Source organism: Pelmatolapia mariae, unplaced genomic scaffold (assembly GCF_036321145.2).
Source record: "Pelmatolapia mariae isolate MD_Pm_ZW unplaced genomic scaffold, Pm_UMD_F_2 NODE_ptg000137l+_length_47770_cov_1, whole genome shotgun sequence".
NCBI lineage: Eukaryota > Metazoa > Chordata > Actinopteri > Cichliformes > Cichlidae > Pelmatolapia > Pelmatolapia mariae.
This window is the reverse complement of record NW_027051843.1, coordinates 21,850-30,029: the sequence shown is the minus strand read 5'-3', so window position 1 is coordinate 30,029 and position 8,180 is coordinate 21,850. Positions and strand designations below refer to the sequence as shown.

The window sequence follows — 8,180 nt, the reverse complement described above, 5'->3', positions numbered from 1 at the left end:
CATGCATTTTGCTGCACTCTTTACACTTATTTCTTTTCTTTCTGCTCTTTTATATATTTTGTAAAACCACAAAAAATATTTTATATCAGCAGCAATTTTTCTCAAACTGCTGCATCACAGCTTTCATGCTCTGACCTGCATGTGAAATGAGATAAAAGCTCTTTATTAGTAACTTTTACAACTTCTGGCAGGTTAATGTCTGAACTTTGGAATCAAACACACCCTTAGTCACAAGAAATAACACCACTGTCTGTAACAAAGTGAGTCCACCTTAACACCACCTGTGTGTGTGTGACTGCATTACACTCCCACTGCTGGGAACCTGAACAAGAACCAGAACAAAGTCTAAAATAGAAGCTGACAAACAGCTGCACCACCGAGTGACACTTTATTTTATAAACTTCACAACAGGTTTCATGTTGTGACCTGTGGAGGTGAAAAGACACAAAACCTGCTTTACAGTTTTTGAGCTACAGGCAGGATTGAAACACACCTTAGTTAAAAGTCAAACAGCAACATTTTTCTCCTCCCCTCACGTCACTCAAACGTGCCAAAACCAGGGAACAGGAAGTTCTTCGTCCTCAGTAAAGAGAGACGCACAGACGATCAGACTGAGTTCAGACCAAACTAGCAGCTTCCTCTGAGTGAGTCCAGCTACAGGAGAGAAAAGTGGAAAACTCCAACACTGCTGCTTCAAGCTGCTGACGCTCCACACACTGAATGTGAGTTTGAGCAAAAACACGACTCAAAGGAAGTTTCAGTGAAGGTCGTAGAGGAGGGAGGGGAGCCAGGACTGACTGTACTTCCTGTCTGCTGTTTTCAGCTTCACTCACAGACTCAATGGCTTCCAGATCAGAGGAGGATCTCTGCTGTCCGGTCTGTCAGGAGGTCTTCAGAGATCCTGTTCTTCTGTCATGTAGCCACAGCTTCTGTAAAGACTGTCTGAAGAGATGGTGGAGAGAGAGAACAACACACGAGTGTCCAGTTTGTAAGAGAAGATCTTCAAAGTCTGAACCACCTTTAAACCGAGCTTTAAAGAGCCTTTGTGAGTCGTTCTTACAGGAGAGAGATCAGAGAGCTTCAGAGGCTCTCTGCAGTCTGCACTCTGAGAAACTCAAACTCTTCTGTCTGGACCATCAGCAGCCAGTGTGTCTTGTCTGCAGAGACTCAGAGAAACACACCAATCACAGATTCAGACCCATCGATGAAGCTGCACAACAACACAAGAAGGAACTTCAGGAAACTCTGGAGCCCTTAAAGGAGAAGTTAAAGGTTTGTGAAGAAGTTCAAGTGAAGTTTGGTCAAACAGCAGAACACATTAAGGTCCAGGCCCAGCACACAGAGAGGCAGATTAAGGAGCAGTTTAAGAAGCTTCACCAGTTTTCTAGCAGAGGAAGAGGAGGCCAGGCTGGCTGCACTGAGGGAGGAAGAGGATCAGAAGAGTGGGATGATGAAGGAGAAGATGGAGTCTCTGAGCAGAGAGATAGCAGCTCTTTCAGACACAGTCAGAGCCACAGAGGAGGAGCTGAGAGCTGAAGACGTCTCATTCCTGCACAACTACAAGGCTGCAGTGGAAAGAGTCCAGCGCTGCCCCCTGCTGGATGATCCACAGCTGCCCTCAGGAGCTCTGATAGACCAGGCCAAACACCTGGGCAACCTGACCTTCAACATCTGGAACAACATGAAGGACATGGTCTCTTATACTCCTCTTATTCTGGACCCAAACACTGCTCATCCAGACCTCATCCTGTCTGAAGATCTGACCAGTGTCGTAGAAGGAGATGAACAGCAGCTTCCTGATAATCCAGAGAGGTTTGATTTTTACTGCTCTGTCCTGGGCTCTGAGGGCTTTAACTCAGGGACTCACAGCTGGGATGCTGAAGTTGGAGACAGTAAATGGTGGATACTGGGTGTGTTAGCAGAGTCTGTGCAGAGGAAGGGAGACATACGGTCTGGATTATGGACAATATTGTTCTATCAAGAGAAATACTACACACACTCACCATCAGCAGAATCTGCTCTCTCAGTACAGAAGCTCCAGAGGATCAGAGTGAATCTGGACTGGAACAGAGGAAAGCTGTCGTTCTCTGATCCTGATACTAACACGCACATACACACCTTCACTCACACTTTCACTCACAGGATGTTTCCATACATTAGCACTGGTGGTAAAGTGAAGGTGTGTCCGTTGAAGGTGTCAGTGTCAGTGGAGCAGATGAGTTGAGGATGATGATGTTTCTAATGTTGTTTCCTGTCAGTGAATTGAAGCTGTTAAACTGCAGCTGTCCTCCTGCTGCCTCGTTGTTCCAAAGCTCTTTGTTTCTCTTTTAGTTCTCACTGTTTCTTTCTGTTTCTGCTGTCCACCTTTTCACATGGAAAATCATTTCACTGTTTCTCACTGAATGACTCCCCAAACTAGATTTGAAATTCTATCAAGTTTCTAATCATTACAAGTGATTCATGTTTCTATTTGATGTGTGTAAATGAAGATGATTTAGTTTGCTGGTGTAGAATTAAAGAAATTATTTTACTGCTACTGTTCATAACCATCATCTTTATCGTTGCATTAATTATCATTCATCAAAGCATTTATTGAAGCTGTTGGCATTATGGTATAATTTGTATTACAGGGGTTATCATAATCAAATATTAACATGTTTATTACAGGTGCAGTTATAACCACTTTAAATCGTTGAGTTAAATCTATCATCTTAAAAGCTTATATGCTGAGTATATTGGTACAGTAAAATAGTAGCTGAGCAAAGGCCTGAATGTATTCAGCAAACATGTTGCACTAGAGTTTACTTGGTAACAGGTGACGGAAGGAGAGGACCAGTCCATGGTGACCTCAAAGGCCTGAGATCATCACCATATTCGGAAGAGGATGCCAGAAAGGGGAACTTCTGTGTCTGCATTTATCTCTTAGAATTGATCATTATCTGTAGAGGAGGCAAATAATGTTCTTAAGATGCAAATTATGTGACTGTAAACGCAAGAGGGGGCGTTATAATACCCTGATGTTATAAAAGCAATCTGAAGTGTATTTTGGGACGAAGATGTACAACTGATGTTTTGCAGTTTACACCTCCCCATGCGGCGTGTATTCATTAAAATCAATTGTTTGACCGACCTCTTCTGGACCATCATTGTTTTACTCTCGTCCTCAATTTCGTACCCGTAACACTGGGATATGGACTGACATGTGTTGAATGGGAGGAGCAGTTTGTTGTTGTCTTCTTGTCTGTTTATGACAACAATAAATATGTTGTTGAAACAATGATTCATGTTTAACTCCATATATGAAATGTTTCTGATCTTTGAATTCTGTTTGATTAAAGACTTTCTTCATGACACAAATGAGATTTCAGTGTATTAATAGAACTAAATAAGCTCAGAGTTGAAAGGCTGGAGTATTATGTACGTGCTTCACTGTCAGTATCTTCAGGGGGATTCAAAGGGAAACATCAAACTGCTGTAATGAGATAAACTAGTTGGGCTGAACACACTTATCTGTAGTTTGTCTCCATCCAGGATCATCAGAATATAATGAACATGTGTGAAGAGCCAAAAAATGCTGCTCCCCTCTCAGCATGATGAGCTCCAGCCTTTGTTAACAGGACAACAGGAAACATGAGACAACTTTCAGAGACAGTAACCAACTGTGGCCACAAGATGGCAGCAGCTGATCTGAGATCCTTTATTGGACAGAACGACTCTGTGACGTCATCAGAGAGACGGCCTTCACTTTGATAGATCTGACGTCATGTCTGCACTGCGATGATGAAAGCTGATAAACACATTGTTATTGATCCATGAAATCACCTCTGTCCTCTCAAGTGTAGCTGTTTACAGAGCTAAAGAAGTCCTTCATCATCAAAACAGACAAACATGGATTTTCTGTATTAAGTACGTCATCCTCACTCTAACCTCTTACATACATTCTGTTCAGTTTTCCTGCTGTAAGAAAATAAACTGTGTGCAAATATAAATGCAGGGAAACATCCATTAATCACAGGTGAGCCGTTTGTTTCTGACTCACATTAAATGAGGCTTCAGGTGTAAATACCTCAGAAGTAAGATAAGATAAGATAAGATAACCTTTATTAGTCCCACATGTGGGAAATTTGTTTTGTCACAGCAGGAAGTGGACAGTGCAAAAGTTATGAAGGACAATTAGAATAAAATAAAATAAGAATAAATACAGTACACAACTGTACAGAATAGAATAAAAATAAAAATAGAATACTATATACAGTAGAATAAAATAGAATAAAATATACAATAGGATAAAAATAGAATACAAATGCTATATACAACAGAGTGAAGAATACAACGGTGCCAGAAAGATTATTGCACATTTGTGTTATTGCACATTTGTGGATGTGTGTGTTTGATCAGTTAAAGTCTTTGTTGTGGAGTCTGACAGCAGTGGGGAGGAAAGACCTGCGAAATCTCTCCGTCCCACACCGTGGGTGCCGCAGTCTCCCACTGAAGGAGCTGCTCAGTGCTGTCAGAGTCTCTTGCATGGGGTGGGAGATGTTGTCCAACAGGGATGACAGCTTAGCCACCATTCTCCTGTCACTCACCACCTCCACTGGGTCCAGAGGGCATCCTAGAACAGAGCTGGCTCTGCGGATCAGCCTGTTCAGTCTCTTCCTGTCCCCAGCAGAGATGCTGCCGCCCCAGCAGACCACACCATAAAAGATGGCTGAGGCCACCACAGAGTCATAGAAGGTCTTCAGGAGTGGGCCCTCCACTCCAAACGACCTGAGTCTCCGCAGCAGGTACAGCCTGCTCTGCCCTTTCCTGTAGAGGGCGTCTGAGTTATGAGTCCAGTCCAGTTTGCTGTTCAGATGAACACCAAGGTACCTGTAGCTGTCCACAGTCTCAATGTCCATACCTTGGATGTTCAGTGGTTGCAGTGGAGGATGTTTGTGCCTGCGGAAGTCTACCACCAGCTCCTTGGTTTTACTGGCATTGATCTGGAGGTAGTTCAGCTGGCACCAGTCCACAAAGCCTTGGGTCAGTCCTCTGTACTCCTTGTCGTCCCCATCAATGATGAGGCCGACTATAGCAGAGTCATCAGAGAACTTCTGCAGGAAGCACTGGGTGGAGTTGTGGGAGAAGTCTGCGGTGTAGATGGTGAAGAGGAACGGAGCCAGAACCGTTCCCTGTGGGGCCCCCGTACTGCAGACGACTCTGTCCGACACACAGCCCTGAGTCCTCACATACTGTGGTCGGTCGGTGAGGTAGTCCAAAATCCAGGTAGTGAGGTGATGGTCCACTCCTGAGTTCTCCAGCTTGTCCTTCAGAACCGAGGGAAGAATAGTGTTGAAGGCACTGGAGAAATCAAAGAACATGATTCTCACAGTGCTTCCAACGGTCTCCAGGTGAGCGAGGGAACGATGTAGGAGGTGAATGACAGCATCATCCGCTCCAATGCCAGGCTGGTAGGCAAACTGAAGTGGGTCCAGTGATGAGCTCACAAGGCGCCGAAGCTGAGCCAGGACCTGCCGCTCCAGGGTCTTCATCAGGTGGGATGTCAGAGCCACCGGCCTGTAGCTGTTGAGGTCCTTGGGGCGTGAAGTCTTTGGCACTGGTACAACACAGGAGGTTTTCCAGAGCTGTGGGACTCTTCCCAGCCTCAGGCTCAGGTTGAAGAGGTGCTCCATCACACCACACAGTTGGTCCGCGCAGGACCTGACGACCCTCGAGCTGATGCCATCTGGGCCCGCTGCCTTCTTGCCATTAATCCTCCTCAGTTCCCTCCTAACCTGGGCGGTTGAGAGAGACAGGCTGGAGCCTTGTGTTGAGTGTGTATTGGATGCTGTTGTTGTTGGGGGTGGGGAGGAGTGAGCAGGGTGAATAGAGGAGGTGTGAAGTGTCTGAGGTGTCAGAGGTGGAACAGAAGCAGTGGGGGAGGGTGAGTCTGCAGCCGATGTTGGAGACTGCCTCGTGGCTGAATCAAATCTGTTGAAGAAATGATTCAGTTCATGACAGAAGTGTTTGTGAGTTCAGTAGAACCAGACCCAGTCAACCATCATGGCATCCACAGCACTACACAATGCAACAGAAAGGCCTTCATCATCTGCTGAAGCACCTCTGAACCACGACGCTCTCCCTGCATCTAAAAGCTGTTAGTCAGGATGAGATGCTGCTGTGATCGCTCACAGTTTACCTGTGAGATCTTTGTAAATATTGTCTTTGTTTCTGAAGGAAACACCTTTAGTCTGTTTTTATTTGGAGTGCAGATCTGGGCGTCCATCACTTTAACCTGCACACGTTTAGTTATTGAGTGGAGTTGATGTTTGGCAGCATTTTATAAGTGACAGTTCATGAACGGTGCAGGAACAGAGGACGCCTGACCATCCTACCTGTGTCAGTAAGAAAACTTTCATCACAACTTCACAACTTAACACAACTGAAACCTGAATTCTGTGTTGCATAGTTTACTAACAGTGTGTGCTAACACTGAAGTTAGCAGTTTGTTTCCTAAGAGCTGCTGGGACAAACCACAGTGAGCAGCTACAGAGTTTTAGTTAAGGTGGTTCTAATATGTGACCTGTTGAATTATTTACAGGGATTTATTTTTCATTTAAAGCATCATTTGTGAAGTTTTTATGAAGTTTAGTTCTTTTATGTTCTTTGTGTAACGTTTAGATTTTCTTCTCTTGTGTTTTAACTCTTCAGCTTTCCTGTAACAGAGATGTAAACCACCGTTTTCTGATGGTGCTGCACTGTGACATAAACACTGCCACTTTATTAGGTACACCTTGCTGACTGCAGGTTATAACCCCTGCTGGAAACATCCCCACAGATTTTGATACTTATTGACATGACAGCACCACACAGCTGCTCCAGATGCTGCAGGATGCTGGTCAGTTATTTTATTATTATGTTATTTGTATATATCAATATCTTTTATTCAGGTGTGTTTTTCGTGTAACGTTTAGATCAGTGATATTTGACTGTCCTGTTGCTCCCATTGAAATGTATACAGCCTATTTAAAATCTAAAACTTAGCTACTGCTGTTACCACTGTCCTGTTTGAAATGGATACTAACTAGCTAACTGATTGAATGCCCATTAACCTTATAACTCCTGTTGTGTGTGTGTGTGTGTGTGTGTGTGTGTGTGTGTGTGTGTGTGTGCGTGCGTGCGTGTGTGTGTACAGAGAGACAGCCAGGTTCATAATGGATGTTAGGAAGTTGATGTTTTCTCTTTTTTTAAAAAGGAGCCACATTCAGGTAAAAGTGTAAAATCATGAAATGCGGTCAATGCAGTTCTTAAGCATTAGTCAGCTGGGAAAGACTTGCTCACAGCTGACTAAATGCCAGATTTTCACTTCAGGAAGCACACAGCCCCACTCCACTGTTGGCCAACGCCCTCAACGACTTTTACTGCCGGTTTGATGAGACATCAAGCAGCTTTCACAACTCAATAGAGAATTGCCCAACAATAGAGGCACTTTGGTCACTCATGGTAAATGGTCTGATTCTTATATAGCGCTTTTCTACTCTCCCGGAGTACTAAAAGTGCTCTATACAACACGCCATATTCATATTCTCACAAGCAATACCTCTATACTGAGTGCTTTCTAAATACACTCACACACATTTATACTCTGATGGATGCATCGGAGAGCAACTTGGCGTTAGTATCTTGCCCAAGGATACTTGGCATGCAGACTGGAGGAGCCTGGGATCGAACCTCCAACCTTCCGATCAGTAGGTGACCTGCTCTACTTCCTGAGCTACAGCCAGCCCCAGCTACAGCCAGGTCTTTATATCAAGCTCTGCTGTGTTCAAGCTATTAATTACTGCGCGCAGGAGAGCCAAAACACACATCAAACATTAAACTTCAGTTATGACAGCTTTACCCTTGGGATGCCTCAGCTTCTCTTTTATATCCCCCACACTCAACTCTCTGCATCAGGAAGCTCCTGCTGCTGGTCACCCTGGGAGTTTCGTCCTTCTAAACCCTAACAGTTAGCAGATAACGTAGTGAAGCATCGCCAAGCAGTTTTCACAAGGTCATGCTGACACAAAATTTGACTCTGACTTTAAACACTGGTCACTTCAGGTGTTGCTCTGATATACGGGAAATGACATCACGGCTCAAACTGTTTGTCAGTAAACCATTTCTTTATTTAACAAATAAAATTTTGGTTTAATTGTTGC

General features: G+C 44.2%; 1 pseudogene; it reads left to right on the top strand.

Moving 5' to 3' along the window:
- The first annotated feature begins 578 nt into the window (after nt 1–578).
- On the top strand, nt 579–2,479 carry LOC134622678 (nuclear factor 7, ovary-like; annotated as a pseudogene).
- The last annotated feature ends 5,701 nt before the right edge of the window (nt 2,480–8,180 follow it).